Here is a 16,048-nt window from a genome sequence, read left to right on the forward strand (position 1 = left end):
TAGCAAACTCCATGCGGGCTTTCATGTGTCTTGCACTGAGGAGAGGCTTCCGTCGGGCCACTCTGCCATAAAGCCCCGACTGGTGGATTGCTGCAGTGATGGTTGACTTACTACAACTTTCTCCCATCTCCCGACTGCATCTCTGGAGCTCAGCCACAGTGACCTTTGGGTTCTTCTTTACCTCTCTCACCAAGGCTCTTCTCCCCCGATAGCTCAGTTTGGCCGGACGGCCAGCTCTAGGAAGGGTTCTGGTCGTCCCAAACGTCTTCCATTTGAGGATTATGGAGGCCACTGTGCTCTTAGGAACCTTAAGTGCAGCAGAAATTTTTTTTGTAACCTTGGCCAGATCTGTGCCTTGCCACAATTCTGTCTCTGAGCTCTTCAGGCAGTTCCTTTGACCTCATGATTCTCATTTGCTCTGACATGCACTGTGAGCTGTAAGGTCTTATATAGACAGGTGTGTGGCTTTCCTAATCAAGTCCAATCAGTATAATCAAACACAGCTGGACTCAAATGAAGGTGTAGAACCATCTCAAGGATGATCAGAAGAAATAGACAGCACCTGAGTTAAATATGAGTGTCACGGCAAAGGGTCTGAATACTTATGTGATATTTCAGTTTTTCTTTTTTAATAAATTTGCAAAAATTTCTACATTTGTTTTTTTCTGTCAAGATGGGGTGCTGAGTGTACATTACTGAGAAATAAAATGAACTTTTTTGATTTTTGGAAAATGGCTGCAATGAAACAAAGAGTGAAAAATTTAAAAGGGGTCTGAATACTTTCCGTACCCACTGTATTTAGACAGAGCCCCTTTAAATGATATTATGGGACTGTTGCACCGCTCAGCAGGACCCTTCTCCTGGAATGCGTGAGTTTCATTTCGTGCACGCAAGTATGAACGCATGTTCATTACATTGTGATTTAGTTGAAACTAAATCAAACTGTTTGATACATACACCAAATACAGAATACCGAAAATACAATGCAATCATTAATGGTGACACTCCCATGCTGATTTTAGCCAAGGTTTGAGGCTGGCCTTAAACACTGCAAAACCTGAGTTTCTAATGTTTGTGGGAATGGAATTCCACTTCCCCACTACTTTAGCCAAGAAGGCGGATTGACCAAAGGTTGTCTTTCTAAATCACCCCTTGTAGATGCTCTGGTTCTGCTGGCACTGCCAGAAAATGCTCTGCATCCTCTAAGAGGAGGGGGTGCGAGATAATGAATAACTTTAAACATGAGACATGCATCTGAATAAAGTAAGAAATTATCAAAATTCAGAAAATTGTATTTTTTCAAGATGGTACAATGATGATAATCCTCAGGCTTTTCATCCAGTACTTTTAAAATTTGTTTGTGGTGCGAATACATAGGCTTGAGCATAGTCACACCTGCCTGTGACCAGGTGCTTCTACAGTCAGACAGATGGGGAAAAAGCAGACAGTGACAAATGGTGTCTAAACAGCCTTGATGACCCTACAGAAAGGCAGAATTGTGTCAATTATAATGCCTAAATATTTAACATGTGTCACAGATATAATGACTTCACCGTTAATTAAAATATCAGGATTAATTGAATTATTAATCCTCGCTGTAAAATACATGCAAACTGTTTTACTTAAATTAAGGTCAAACATGAATGGAGGAGAAACATTTTGCGCTCCAAGAGATTCTATAATGATATAAAGTGAAAGACAGCAGTTTGTGATTTGATATGACTGTGGGGTTATGATGGGTAAACTGTATTGTGTGAAGCTTTAGTGATGTCACTGAACAATATTAGGTAGATATGAAAAAACCTGCTCCCTTTAATAACCTGATCTCTCAAACAACAGGTTTCACTCACAGAATGGAAGGTCTCTACATTAACAGCAGCTCACAGGACCAAAGCTACGATTACAACGACACCACCTCCAACTACCAGGATCACATCCCCCACCTCATGTGACGGCAGAGGACGGGAGACTTCATCTGCTCTGCCCTGTCAGGGCGCTGAGTATTTATACTCTGAGGTCTTCCCGGTGGAGGAAAGCAGACCAGTTGCTGGTGTGTTTCGGGTCCCCCAAGGCTGAGCTCCCAGCTTCTAAACACACCATCAGCAACTGGATCGTTCAGACCATTTCCCTGGCCTTCACCTATGGCCGTAAGGGCGTACTCTACTCGAGGCAAGGCGGCTTCTAGGGCCCTCCTCGCAGGGGCGTCGGTCCAGGATTTGTGTGACGCGGCTGGCTGGGCCACCCCTCACACTTTCATCCAGTTTTACAGTCTGGACTTTCCTTCTGCACCCAGCACCCGTGCGCTCTACTCTTAGTCGTGCCTCAGGTTTGCACGCTGGGGGTGTCGGCGCGGCCTAAGTGGGTATCTCGTTCCCATAGTGTCGTCACCGACGCAGTTCGAGTTCCCTCGAAGGGGAACGTCTCGGGTTACGTATGTAACCCTGGTTCCCAAAGAAGGGGAACGAGACACTGTGTCGGTCCGCCACACCTCACCCCGCCTGGAGTGCCTTGCTTCATAGAAAGGGCTAATGTGTCCTGTGTGCCGGAGTGCTTATATACGCCTCCGGTTAAGCCGTCACACACTACCATTCTAGCAACACCAATAGGATTGGAGTAGTTTCATTCATAGTTCAGCCCTGCCACGGCCAGAGGTGTTCCCATAGTGTCGTCACCGTCATGTCACTCAAAGTTTAATATTTTATTTATTTACCCATAACACTATTTTCCTCTTTTTACACTTGGAGATGAAATCGTTTAAAATAACATGTTGGAACATTTGAGGTCTGAGATCATCAGCTTCTGGTTTAAAGAGCAGAAATCCAGATTTTAATAGCGAGTAAAAGACTCTGACATCATAGTTTTACAGGAGACATGGTGCAGAGAAGATGTCTCCACTGGTCGTCCTCACGGCTACACTGACATTATTATACTATCAACAAAAAATCCCACAGTAACCCAAGGCAGAGATTCAGGAGGCCTGATTATATTGTGTAAATCAGAACTGAGCCAGTCCATCAGTTATTACAAAAGAAGAAGCTAATATATGGTTGAAAATGAACAAACAGATGATTTGTGCTGAGCAACATGTCTACATGTGTGCCATCTATATACCTCCATCAGAACCCCCCTACTACAACCCAGATACTTTCTCTATTCTTGAGGAGGAAGTTAACCATTATAAAACCATGGGAAATGTGTTACTCAGTGGGGACTTGAACACTCGAACAGGGGAAAGAGCCGACACTATGAACACCCAGGGAGACAAACACTTACCTGGAAGCACCTGCTTCCCTGAATGCCCTGCTAGAAAGAGCTTTGACAAGCTGACTAATACAAGCGGTATGCAGCTTCTACAGCTCTGCCGTACGCTGGGTCTGTACAGAGTCAACGGCGGGCTACGAGGGGACTCTCTGGGTCTGTACAGGGTCAACGGCGGGCTACGAGGGGACTCTCTGGGTCTGTACAGAGTCAACGTCGGGCTACGAGGGGACTCTCTGGGTCTGTACAGGGTCAACGTCGGGCTACGAGGGGACTCTCTGGGTCTGTACAGAGTCAACGTCGGGCTACGAGGGGACTCTCTGGGTCGCTACACTTACAGCTCAGCTCTTGGCAGTAGTACGGTAGATTATTTCATTACAGATCTACATCCATTGTCTCTCAGAGCTTTCACAGTCCCCTCACACCCCTCTCAGACCACAGCAAAATCACTATCTATCTGAAAAGGGCTCAGTCTAAGTCTGGGGCCCCTAGTGCCTGTGAACTGTTTAACAGCACATACCCATACAGATGGAGCACAGACAGCATGGGGGCGTACCAAAAGGCACTGGAAAATCAAAACATACATGATTTAACTAATTTATTTCTAACTGAAACATTTCCCCAGAATAATTCTGCTGTGGACAAAATCAATTCAATTTTTCATCATTTGGCTTCATTGTCTAATTTGAAAGCCTCCAAACCAAAACCTCAACAAATGATTTGACACTGAATGCAAAAACGTATGGAAATCTTTAAGGAAATTATCAAATGAAAAGCATAGGGACCAAGATAACCACAACATACGCTGTCAATATGAGGCCACTCTGAAACAGCACCCTGTACTGAAAGTACACCCTAAAAACTAAGAAAGAACAACACAGCAAGAACCAGCTCTGTGAAACTGAGGAATCGTTAGATTCTAAACAAAACCCAGCAGGATGAATTGGAGATCCAAGATGGAAATACTTGGATTAATCACTTTAGTGAATTATACAGTAATATTACAACAAATGATGATCAGTACAAGATATTCACGAAATGGAAAACTCTGGAGGTGATTATGAAAAGCGGGCCTGGCCATAGAAAAGGGTCGCCACAGACAGAGCTGGCTACCACAAGAGGAGAGACTCCCAGTGTGACAGAGGACAGGTAGAGACAGAGCTGCACTTTCTAACCTCATGCCCCAAATATAAAACACTAAGACAAAAACACTTTGCATTTCCCAAATATACCCCGAATTCAAATTCATATCAGACACACAGAAACTCCCCTATTTACTGGGAGAAATGCTCAAATGTGAAATAATTGCTGCAAAATGTCTCCTCATGCCATGAAGTGAGGACAACCAGTGGAACCTCAGACTGATAAATAACTGTACAGAAAAAAAATTGTCTATTAATATACACACACACACACGTTACCGTTTCATTTATTTATTTAATTATTTTATCTATATTTTTTAACACACACACGCTTACTGTTATTTATTTAAATATTTCTTTTTTTAATGCTTTGATTACTTTACGTTGTTTAATGAAATGTATGGGGCTGATTGTTCATATGTTGTATATATGATGCTTTGGCAATGTTGTTACACATTCATGCCAATAAAGCTAATTTGGGGGGGGAAGAGAGAGAGAGAGAGAGAGAGAGAGAGAGAGAGAGAGAGAGAGAGAGAGAGATCATTTACACTCCCGGCTCCGTACCTTTCATCCAGCGCAGCCAGCCGCCATATTGGCGTAATAATCGTGATAATAAAGCAGCATGAAAGCGGCTACATGACAACAAGCGCAATCCATAGCCTGGTATCAACCGATCCAGCACAACAGTTTGTCCCATACACAGAGCAGCAGCACACAGTCAGGATGATTAACGATGCTTCACTCACCAAAGCAGGCTCACTTCAGCAGAAAGGCGCAGCGGCGGCTTTTCCTCTGGTCAAACTTCTGGAGGACTGAAGTTTTTCAGAGAGACTCGTTGCGGCCCCGCAGTGCTGTTTAACATTTTCCACAGAGTTTAATAAACGTTACGATCCGACCGTCACTGAGCTCGTAGCTGTTTCCTCCACCTGTTTGTTGGGCAGCCATGTTTTACCCTTCAAAGTAAGATCAGTCTCAGCATTGTCCAGATAACTCCCGCTGGTGTCATGTTTTGCAATCCTCTCAGAAAGATGAAGACGAAGACAAGTACAGGATGGTCTCCCTCAAAGCCAGAGGTGCTTATCAGCTCACGCGTGGTGCTGTCAGTGAGACAGTGTCCGTTTAACGTTAGCTTGTTGTTAGTGATGTTGCTAACCTGTTGCTATCTGCAGACTAGCACGGCTCTTACACAGTACACAAAACTGTGTAGCAGAGTGACAAACTTATTATAAACCAGCCAGGCTACTGACTGTCTGTATAATTATTAAATGACACCTTTCTGTCTGCTGCAGCTTGTGGCTAAGTTACCTCCAGAGAAAAACACACGCTGGAAGCAGCAGGCAGACTTGTAGCTCCACTCCGCTCTGCCTGTTAGGCCCGCCGGCAGGCATCTACATAAACGAATCGGAGGTCTCTTAAAAAAAAAAAAAAAACAACCATCACAGTTCAGGGTCAGAGGTTACCCTCTTAAAGTGACAGAGCCTAATATGACAACACCTACGTGCTGCTAAGACATTTAAACTTTTTAACACAGAAGTTATATAATACCAGAGCTTTATTTGACAGGTATGTGAGGAATTTGACTCTGGATTGCACACTGCTCACCATGCACTTACTTATACAATAATAAAATCAAACGCAGGCTACAGTATAGAGAACACATATATACACACTATAAACAACAACAATAAGAAAGACTGAGACAATAGTGCAATGAGCAGAGTGCAAAGGATGCAGGAGTAAATTCTTATTACCATTATTATGTACATGTTGGAGGTGGATGTGATATACAGGTACACATACACAGTGTGATGGAGCATAGTGCAAAGGATGCTGGAATGAATAAGTATTATGTGCAGGTGTTATGTACTTGAAGAAGGTGGGTTTGGTAAACAGTATATACAGTATGACAATATAACACTATGAACAGTGTGACCAGCACTGAGATAGAGAATGATGAATAAATAATAATTGGTTACCAGTAAACAGGTGGCTGATTAGAGACAGAGGGGGCAGAGTGGGGGGGCTCCTCCTGAAGGCCTCGATCATCTCCACAGTTTTGTGCGTGTTAAGCTCCAGGTTGTTCTGACCGCACCAGAGAGCCAGCTGATCAACCTCCCGTCTGTAGGCCGACTCGTCACCGTCCCGGATGAGGCCGACGACCGTTGTGTCGTCAGCGAACTTCAGGAGTTTGACAGATGGGTCTCCTGAGGTGCAGTCGTTGGTGTAGAGGGAGAAGAGCACACACCCCTGGGGGGCGCCAGTGCTGATAGTCCGGGTGCTGGATGTGATGTTCCCCAGCCTCACCTGCTGACTCCTGTCAGTCAGGAAGTCTGTGATCCACTGACAGGTGGAGGCTGGCACAGTGAGCCGGGTGAGTTTGGTGCTGAGGATTTCTGAGATGATGATGTTGAACGCCGAGCTCAAGTTCACGAACAAAAACCTTTCATGTGTCCCTGGAGAGTCGAGGTGTTGCAGGATGTAATGCAGTCCCAAGCTGACTGCATCATCCACTGACCTGTTAGCCCTGTAGGCAAACTGCAGGGGGTCCAGCAAGGGGCCTGTAATGTCCTTCAGGTGAAACACAAGTCTTTCAAAGGACTTCATGACTACAGATGTCAGATTGACGGACCTGTAGTCATTTTATCCAGAGATCGAGGGTTTTTTGGGGACCGGGATGATTGTGGAGCGTTTGAAGCAGGAGGGAACTTCACACTGCTCCAGTGATCTGTTGAAAGAGATATTCAGGCAGGATGGAGACACGCCGTCTGGCCCATATGTACAGTATAAAGCATTTTATGCATATACTCCTCACCGGGGGGGTCCACTGGGGTAGCCACCAATTTTATTAGGGAGGCCGTGGCCCCCCCTGGTAGCACCACTAGATGGGACAAACATTTTATGACCAATAGCTTCCTTTTGTGCATTTGTAGCGCCTCCTAGTGGTCAATTTGAATGCGACTTGCAGTGTATGTGTGAGGTCCTTATCTAGACATATCCTGCATGTTTTGTGTTGATTGGACAAAAATTTGTATTTTGTAGCCTGATTTGCGTTTTATCCCCTGCAGTTTGTTTGCATTTATAGCGCCCCCGGGTGTTCGATTTGAATGAAACTTTCAGGGCCTGTTTCATTTACTTATGAGGACACATCCTGAGAGATTTGTGATGATTGGAGAATGAATATGGGATTTATAGTGTAATTTGTGTAATGCTAAGCACCCTTCTTGCGCTTGTAGCGCCCCCTACGGACGTATGTATATCACACCGTCCAGGTATATCCGGGGCACCTATCTGAACGTATCCTGTGAGTTTTGTGATGATCGGCCCTACGGTTACTGATTTGTGGTCATTTATGTCAAGAGCCACGCCCCTTACAAAGTTCATTGGTCCATATCTTGAAAAGTAATGGAGATATCGACATGCTTTATACAACTTTTAATAGGCTTGATCCAACGATGATTCAGTGAAAATTTTGTTTGGAAAATTCAAGATGGCGGAAAAAAACTCAAGGTGGACCTTAATAGTCCATGAGGCTTTTTTGTAGAGCACATTGAGCTGCACCTGTGTGAGAAATTTCAAGTCAATTGGACTTACGGTGTAAGGGGCGTGGCCTTTCAAAGTTTGAATTTTTAAGCCTTAATTATAGCGTCACCATGTGGCCGATTGGGTTCATATGTCTATGGAAGCTGATGCACACCATTTCCAGTTATTCCCGCTAGTTTCATGTTTCTAGCTCATTCCAGCTCACGGGAATTTGAACCGGCGCGGCAGACAACAAATAATAATAATTATAATTAAAACACACAAACAGATGGGTTTTACCCGCTACGCGGTATGAACCCTAATAAAGAGAGTAACAAAGGGGTTTATCAAATGAAAGCGATCTCGGCTCACACCAGAGAAGATAGAAATTATAGTGGCTAAGTTATCTAAATGAAACAAGATATTCAACGGAAAATGTATGTAACACAGTCCACGGTCTTCCCGGCTCCTACCGCCCTGCTCACCACACCGGCTTCCAGCTGGTCAGGAAAACTGGGCGGACGGCCGCCTCCACAGAGTCCCCGGACGTGGGGAGTTCGGGATCGCCACCCAGCAGATCACGCCACACAGTGGACCACAAGACAGAAAAACACGTTCATCAGAAAAGGAGGGGAGCAGCAGCTACACTTTCGCTCAAATACAGACGTTCCTTCAGGACACTGAGGGGCTGTTGAAGGTTGAGAACTTTTTCCCGAGCTTCAGGAGGTTTTGGTGATGAAGGCCTCACAGAGCAGGAGATATATCGCCTCAGAAAGCTGATCATTAAGGTGAAAGCTCAAATTAGTGGTGATGATGTTTAAACAACCTCTTCTCTTCTTTTTCTTCCTGAAATGTTTGTTTTGTGTTTGTTTTTTATTTTTCTCTCTCTCCATGGGTCACTTTAAAATTGGCACTTTAAATCTAAATGGAGCGAGGGACGACACAAAGAGAGCTGCCCTTTTTAAACTCATGGAGTTTAAGCAGCTAGACGTACTGATGGTTCAGGAAACACACAGTAACTCTAAAAAAAAAAATGAGAGTCAGTGGAGGAAGGAGTGGCCAGGGCAGGTTGTTCTGAGCCATCAGTCCAGCTGCAGTGGAGGGGTTGGGCTTTTCTTCTCCAGAGGTTTCCTGCCTGCATCTTGTGAGGTGGAGGAAGTTATTGAAGGCCGTCTACTGAAGGTTAAATGTCTATGTCCCATGTAATGCTGCGGAAAGGCTGCACGTGCTGAGTGTTTTAAGCAATACTGTCAGAAAATGCAGTAGTGATGAGTTTTTATTCTTGGGAGGTGATTTTAACTGTACAGAGAATCCACAGCTGGACAGGAATCACCAGGAGCCTCACAGGGCCTCCTCACAGAGGGCCTCCTCACAGAACACTCACAATGTCACCAGGGACATTCTCAGATCACTGAGGGATCTGGAGATTGAAGTGGTAGAACTACAGGGTCTAGTAGGGGCCACAGGCAATCAGGGACACTTGGATTCCCTAAAATCTAAAAAGTTGGCTCTGGCCAGCCTGCTGGGTGTGACAGCACAGGGGGCCCTGGTGAGGTTTCGGTTCCTGGACGCCACACAGATGGACGCCCCGTCACATTTCTTCTTTGGTTTGGAGAAGAAAAACGGGCAGAGAAAGATTTTTCACTCCATTCGATCTAGGGACGGAGTTTCCATCTCCGATTCCTCTGAGATCAGAAAGCACGCAGGCAGTTTCTATAAAGAACTGTACAGGAGCGAGCTGACAGACCATCCAGAGGTAGAAGAGCTCTTCTACACTGATCTTCCTCCTCTTTTGTATCTGTGCTGAATAGGAATGTACAGGACCAGTGTCCTTTCTGTCTGCAGAGGGAGACCGTGTTTCACTGTTTTTTAGAGTGCACACGTCTCATGTCTCTGTTTGTTTTGCTGGAAAACATCTTTAGGGGTTTAAATAGTATTTTACTAAACAGGTTTTTATTTGTGGTTTTAAACACACTCAACATCAGAAGGACAAATGTCAGCTGCTAAACTTTGTCCTGGGTCAGGCTAAGATGGCCGTGTGTGTGAGCAGAAGAAAGAAGGTGGAGACAGATAGAGCCGTCAATGTGAAGATGTTTTTTGTGAATATGTCCAGGTTGTTGTTAGATTTCAGTTTTTACAGAGCCAATCAGGACTTTTCTGTCAGTGTGGGCTCATGGCAGGGTGCTGTGTTCTGTTCAGGCCGATCAGCTGGTGTATGCTGATGTGTTGATATAAATGTATGGTGTTTTTAGAGAGTGAGTACTGACTAATAAAAGTGTTCTCTCTCTCTCTCTCAACACTCACATTTGGGCATTTCCACAAGTGAATCTAAGAGTTTTTTTATGTCTGTTATGTTTTCAAATTCAGGGAGTATTTTTATTCTGTTAGGAAACAGTTTCTTTCTCAGAGCCTGGTATTTGAGGCCTGATGTGAGGAAGTGCAGCTCTGACTGTCACAAGAGACAAGTGTTGAACACGTCACCATTTTTCTCAGTAAACATGTTTCTAAAGGTGCTGTTGACATGAAAATTTCTCCAGATGTTGGTAACAACACAACTAATCCATACATACAAAAAATAAATTCAGAAATTAAGTTATGTGTAATAATGTGAAATGACACAGTATTGAACACATGAAGAAAGGGAGGTAAAAAAGCTGTGTCATTACCAAGGTGCCACACGAGGAACTTCTGCGTAAAACCTTCACAGCCTTATTGTTGCAAAACATGGTGATGGCATTGGGTACAGAAGGATTTCTAAACTTCCAGTGAGCACTGTTGGGGCCATAATCGGGAAGTAGAAAGAACATCATTTCACTAGAAACTGGCCACAACCAGCTGCTGCTCATGTGGGCTGTTTTTCATGGGACAGAACTGAAAAAGAGACAGACAACTCAAAAGTCAAAGCTGCTGTATGCGGCAAGTGAGCTTATTATTTTTCTCATAGTTTTCTTTTACTATGTGAGATGTCTATTTTGAGTTAGAACTTTAAAAAACATGTTAAAATACATGAATATAAATAGTTAATTAATCATAATGGACAAGAATGTTTTGCATTGAGTTATATAAGTTTAATGTTATGGGTGTAAAACAGGCAGTTACACTGATGTTTGTTCTGGTAATTGTGTACCGTTACTTTAAGAGAGGCTCTCTCAGCTTTATGCTGCTAGTTGTTGAACTAGATAGAGAGGAAGAGACTAGCTGTGGAGTGTTATGACCTGACTCAAAAGGCCACAACAAAAGGGAGACACACCATGGTAAACCGTTAACATAAGTTTATTTAACAAAAATAAGCCAAATTAATAGTTATTTTGAATTAACATAATTAAAGTATGAGGTATGTAGTCTGTGGGTTCAGTAGTGTCTGTGCAGGATGATTGTTGCATGAATGTATGTGTGAAGGTGTTGTAGTATGCAAAAACAAGATAAATACCACAAAGCAATAGTCCAACCAAAGAAAACCAAACTAAAGGAGAAACTGGGGAGCTGGCCGCAGGGAGGTCTGACCTGGTCTTGACAGCAGCCTCTTTGCAGAATGAGAAAACAGTCCCAAATACTCTACAGGGCAATTAGCCCAGGTACCCAGAGTTACTGCAATCAGCTCTTCCTCTACGAGAGAGAGACAGGCCACACCCACGCATGACGCACAGGGCGTCACAGGAGTCACGCAGTTTTTATACTGTGTCCTGTCAATTTTAGTTGTAACTGATTTTAGTTGCAAAGAAAATTTGCGGACTTTTGAAATAAAGTTTTGCGGTAACAGCTGCAGATCACTATTGAGTACCAACTCCCCACAGGGATAGCAAATTCAAGTATGCAGAGAAATGTGCAAGGTCTGCAGGCACTGGTCAGCCAAATAATCTAGGTATGTCTCCCACAAGCCTGCAGGGAAAGTATTCACCTGGAAACCAAATCCCACAAGGTCTTCCCCACAGTTGAATCCCACTGGTGCAGCAAAGACACAGTAAAGCAGAACCTTGAGGACAATCTTAATGTTAATAAGATGTATAACCTCTATGTACAGAAATGCCACAATGAAATCAAAGTGAATCCTGAGAAACTCACTTTCTACAGACATATATTCAATACAGAGTTCAATTTAGGCTTTCGCCAACCCACCAAAGATGCTTGCAAGTACTGTGAGCAGTACCAGTGTTTAAATAGCAGGAAAAACAGATCAATGGAGAACAATACAATGGCCACCAAAACAGACAGACGCAGGCCCGAGAACATAAAAGTCCTCATTCAAAGCTTGCACCAGTGCTGACCACTCGGTGGAGTAATGTGAGCTGGAAGTTGAGCACCTACAACCTGACAGTCTATTAATAATAATAATTACTATTATTATTATTATGTTCAAGTATTTGTCCTCTCTGGAAAAAGTGATTCTTTTGAAAGTCTCGAACCTTCAAATCTCATTTCATTTCGTTCATTTCATTTATTTGAACTAGGCAGGTTATTGCGGTTCTGCAGCCCTCTAGTGGGCGATGTATAAAACGGGGTAGTTCTCAACAGAGATAGGGACACGAGTTAAAGACTCAACTCAGACTCGAGGTGCAGGACTCGTGTACAATGTTTATTTTTTAGGAAACTTCTGATGAGCTTGCTGTTATTCCCTCCCTGCGTTACCTATAACCTGCCTACGTAACACGTAGCATCAGCTGCGCGCAGCCTCACGTGAGAGAGGACAACAAACACCGGCAGCTGCTGAGCTGTTCATCATAAACTTTGGCTTTAAAACTTCATAAAACAAGACCCAAACAAAGAAGCGCTGAACGCAAATAGGTTAGTAACCTGTGGTGAGTCAACATGTTTAGCTCAGCATCGGCCATCTAACGTTAGCTTGCTTCTTGCTTCAGCTACAACCTACGAGAGGTTAACTCTGACTGTTGTTCGTTATGAAAAGATGAATGAGCGTTTGTTTACTTGCCAAACTTGTGGTGGTCGACGTCATTATTTACGTCCCGCTGGCTGCCTCATGTTAATAATTACCATTAGAAAGAGGTTACAGCTTTATTGTTGACCATGTAACCTTACAGTTTTATTTAGTTAACTTAAACTGGGTTTGAGAGTCAACAGGGTTTGTTAGCTTACAGTAGTTTATAAGCTGTCATTAATTGTAGACGCATTGTACATTAGGCTACATGGTCGTGCTCTGTAAGTTTTATTTAGTTAACGTTACACTGGGTTTAAGAGTCTGGGGTGTTGACTTACAGTATTTAATAAGCCGTCAATAATTGCATAGCACATTACATGGTTGTGCTCTGTAAATGAAAAACAGGTTACAGTTACAGCATTCCTTATAGCTCTGCAGTTTTATAAGCAACGTGGACTGAACGCAGTAGGTGACTTGAGACTTGAAATATTAACACAATAGAAACGCAGCAGTTTGGCAGGTCTGGACGCAGAATGGGCCACATCAGGTCCTGATTCTGCAGACAGAGAAACACACATGAGCACGTCGCTCTCCAATACTGCAGGTTGTTCACCAGTCACGAGCTGTGAAACAACAGCACGGCTCTGTTGGGAAATAAAAAGTAAAAGTCAAGTTGCGTTCTCTGGCGGACCTGGATCAGCTGTTGGCTGTAAACACACCACAGGGCTAACACTAACAGTACTACGTGGCTGTGTTTTGGAGAGGAGACGATCTCTGTGGTAATTCGGCTCCAGGTAGAACCCTGTCAGGGCTCTGAAGTGGACCCAGAACAACTCTCATCAGCTGTTAGCTGTAAACACTAGCAGGACTTACGGGACGGCTGTGTTAAAACTATAGCACAACATCACTGTGCTGTAATAATGTTATGCTTTATTAAATGCATAGACTACATATAAAAAGATGAAATTTTCATTTCCAAAAAGGCTAAATAATTTCAGTCCAGTGGCTGTTACCTGAGAACAGACCTGTCTCTCACTCTCCGGCGCTGACAGTAACTCCGAAGGCTGCCGAATGAATGAAAGATTGAGGACCCATGTGAGTGGTGAACGATTAGTTCAGGTCTGCTACACAGTAGCCGAGCTGTCACATGACAAATGAACAACTCAAACCTAGAGACCCACAGTTGGCAAGTGAGCGTAATAGTCCAAGATTATTTACGCATGCGTGAAGATGAACGAATTACTTCCTCAGACTACTCCTGAGTCGTACACAAGATTAGGTTAAATGAACGAAACTTTCTTTGAATAGCACAACACTAGTCAGAACAGAATTTCTGCTCTGTGCCTTCGTGCAGTAAAAAATTGCCGATTTCCATTATTGCCCACAAATTCGTGGAGTCTGGCCACAGATAGAATGTGACAGTGTCCATGCAGCTCTTCAGACAACCAGGAATAATATGCCTGTACAACACATAGGGATGGCGAGGAAGACCATGCCAAACAAGGTGACTGAGCTGAGTCACAGTGACTTTCTGGATTTCAAGTCCTTTTCATCCCACGTGGTCCGAAACTAAACCAAAGATGCAGAGGGAGAAACCGTTTGTTGGCAGAAAATCAAGAGGCTGCGCTACACAAGAGGATCCAGAAGGTGTTCAGTTCAAATATGAACTGTCTGACCGTATAAAATGTCTGAAGTTGGAAAATAGGAGACCAGAGGCCATCATGGAATGGAACCTGAGAAGTTATTCAGATCTCCACCTGGGATCACTGCTGAGAAAAAAAGACTTGCACTGTACTCAAGTGGAGTTTGGACTTCTACCAGGCTTTACAGGTCAGCCAGTCAGAGTAGGCTACCATCTCATCCACAAATCCATCTGAAACGTTCTTTATGAAATACTCTGTTTGTTGTGATGTCCTCACTGTTCTGGAGCCTACTGTCAGTTGGTAATATGACTAAAGGTTTTTAATTAGTTGGTAATAATTTGCACAAGTAATTATTACTTCAGTTTCATTCATTTAATAGTATTTGTTATCCTTTTTTTCATTATTAAACAGGCATCTGTAAAGGCTTTTTAATCGCCCATCTGGGCCAAATGTTTTGAAAAATGCTTTATGTTCTGTTATTACAAAATATTTAGAATGATAGAAGATGACTTTTGGTTTTAACACTTAAAGACGTGGCGTAAAGTCTGGCGATAAAGTCTGATACAACAGTTTGTGTCCTAATCACAGGAGCCTTCCACTGAAGACTGACAGGAAGTCCTGCCAGCAGAGACCATAGAGTGATGTTTGTTGGTTGTGATGAAATCAGCTCTATAAAATGTGTGAAATCTATTAACAAGTAATAAAAGTGGTGTTGTAAGAATGTAATAAGGATGATAAATAATTGATGAACCACTGAGGATGCTAAATTACCAACAGCTACCGCTGTTTTTTAGGGCTTGTCTGACTAGCCGCTAGGCGAGCATTATGATGCGTGTTTTCTTGTGGCGTCACAAGAAAGCGGAAGAAAAGGCTGGACTACAAAGGAGCTGTGTTCAGTTCTGTGGGAGGTGGGAACTCCCTTTGGGCTGGACTTTGGGCTTTTTCACTCTGCAAACCTGTTACATGCACAAAAAGATATATAACTCAATAAAGGAGAGGGGAAAAGCCAAAAAGGAGAATACCACCTCTTTAATTAATTGATTCAATTTGATATGACAGGTGTGTTTGAGATCTATATTGTCTGTTTTGTATTTTACTCTGCTTAACCTGCTCAACTACATGATTTTATCATTTTATTATATATTTAATTTATCATTGAACTTTTATAACTTTAAGAGAAGTGAGGAAATTGCATTTGCAGAAACAGGTGGGCAGATATCTTCTGTGTTCAGAACAGACCACTTACAGGTGACTGATCATGGCTCATCTGCATTAGAGATCAACCAATCACAGCAAGCATGGATCATGAGCTATTCTGTCACATCCTGTCTGTGTCTGTATATAAGTTGCAGCTCTTGGTATTTTGAAAAAGCAGAACTCCGGTTGACGCTGTTTTGCTCTGTTCTTTTCTTTTTTGCTGATTGTACTTTAATAAAAGACACTTTGAGTAAAGATTATTTACTAAAGATTATTTTTCCTCTCCTCCTCCTCCTGCTGCAAGGTAAGGTTCTTCCACACTGCCACACACTGAGCCGAGGGCCACACTGGTCTTATTCTCTAGATCTGGAGTTTAGGAACTCGTTCCAGGTTGTGTTTGAATACTCTACTCCCTG

The 16,048-nt window shown here is 43.2% G+C and overlaps 1 pseudogene; it reads left to right on the forward strand.

Annotated features, from left to right (window-relative positions):
* The first annotated feature begins 1,853 nt into the window (after positions 1-1,853).
* LOC123980713 overlaps positions 1,854-16,048 on the forward strand; it is a 37,240-nt pseudogene continuing 23,045 nt past the window's right edge.

This window comes from Micropterus dolomieu, linkage group LG12, assembly GCF_021292245.1.
Source record: "Micropterus dolomieu isolate WLL.071019.BEF.003 ecotype Adirondacks linkage group LG12, ASM2129224v1, whole genome shotgun sequence".
Lineage (NCBI taxonomy): Eukaryota > Metazoa > Chordata > Actinopteri > Centrarchiformes > Centrarchidae > Micropterus > Micropterus dolomieu.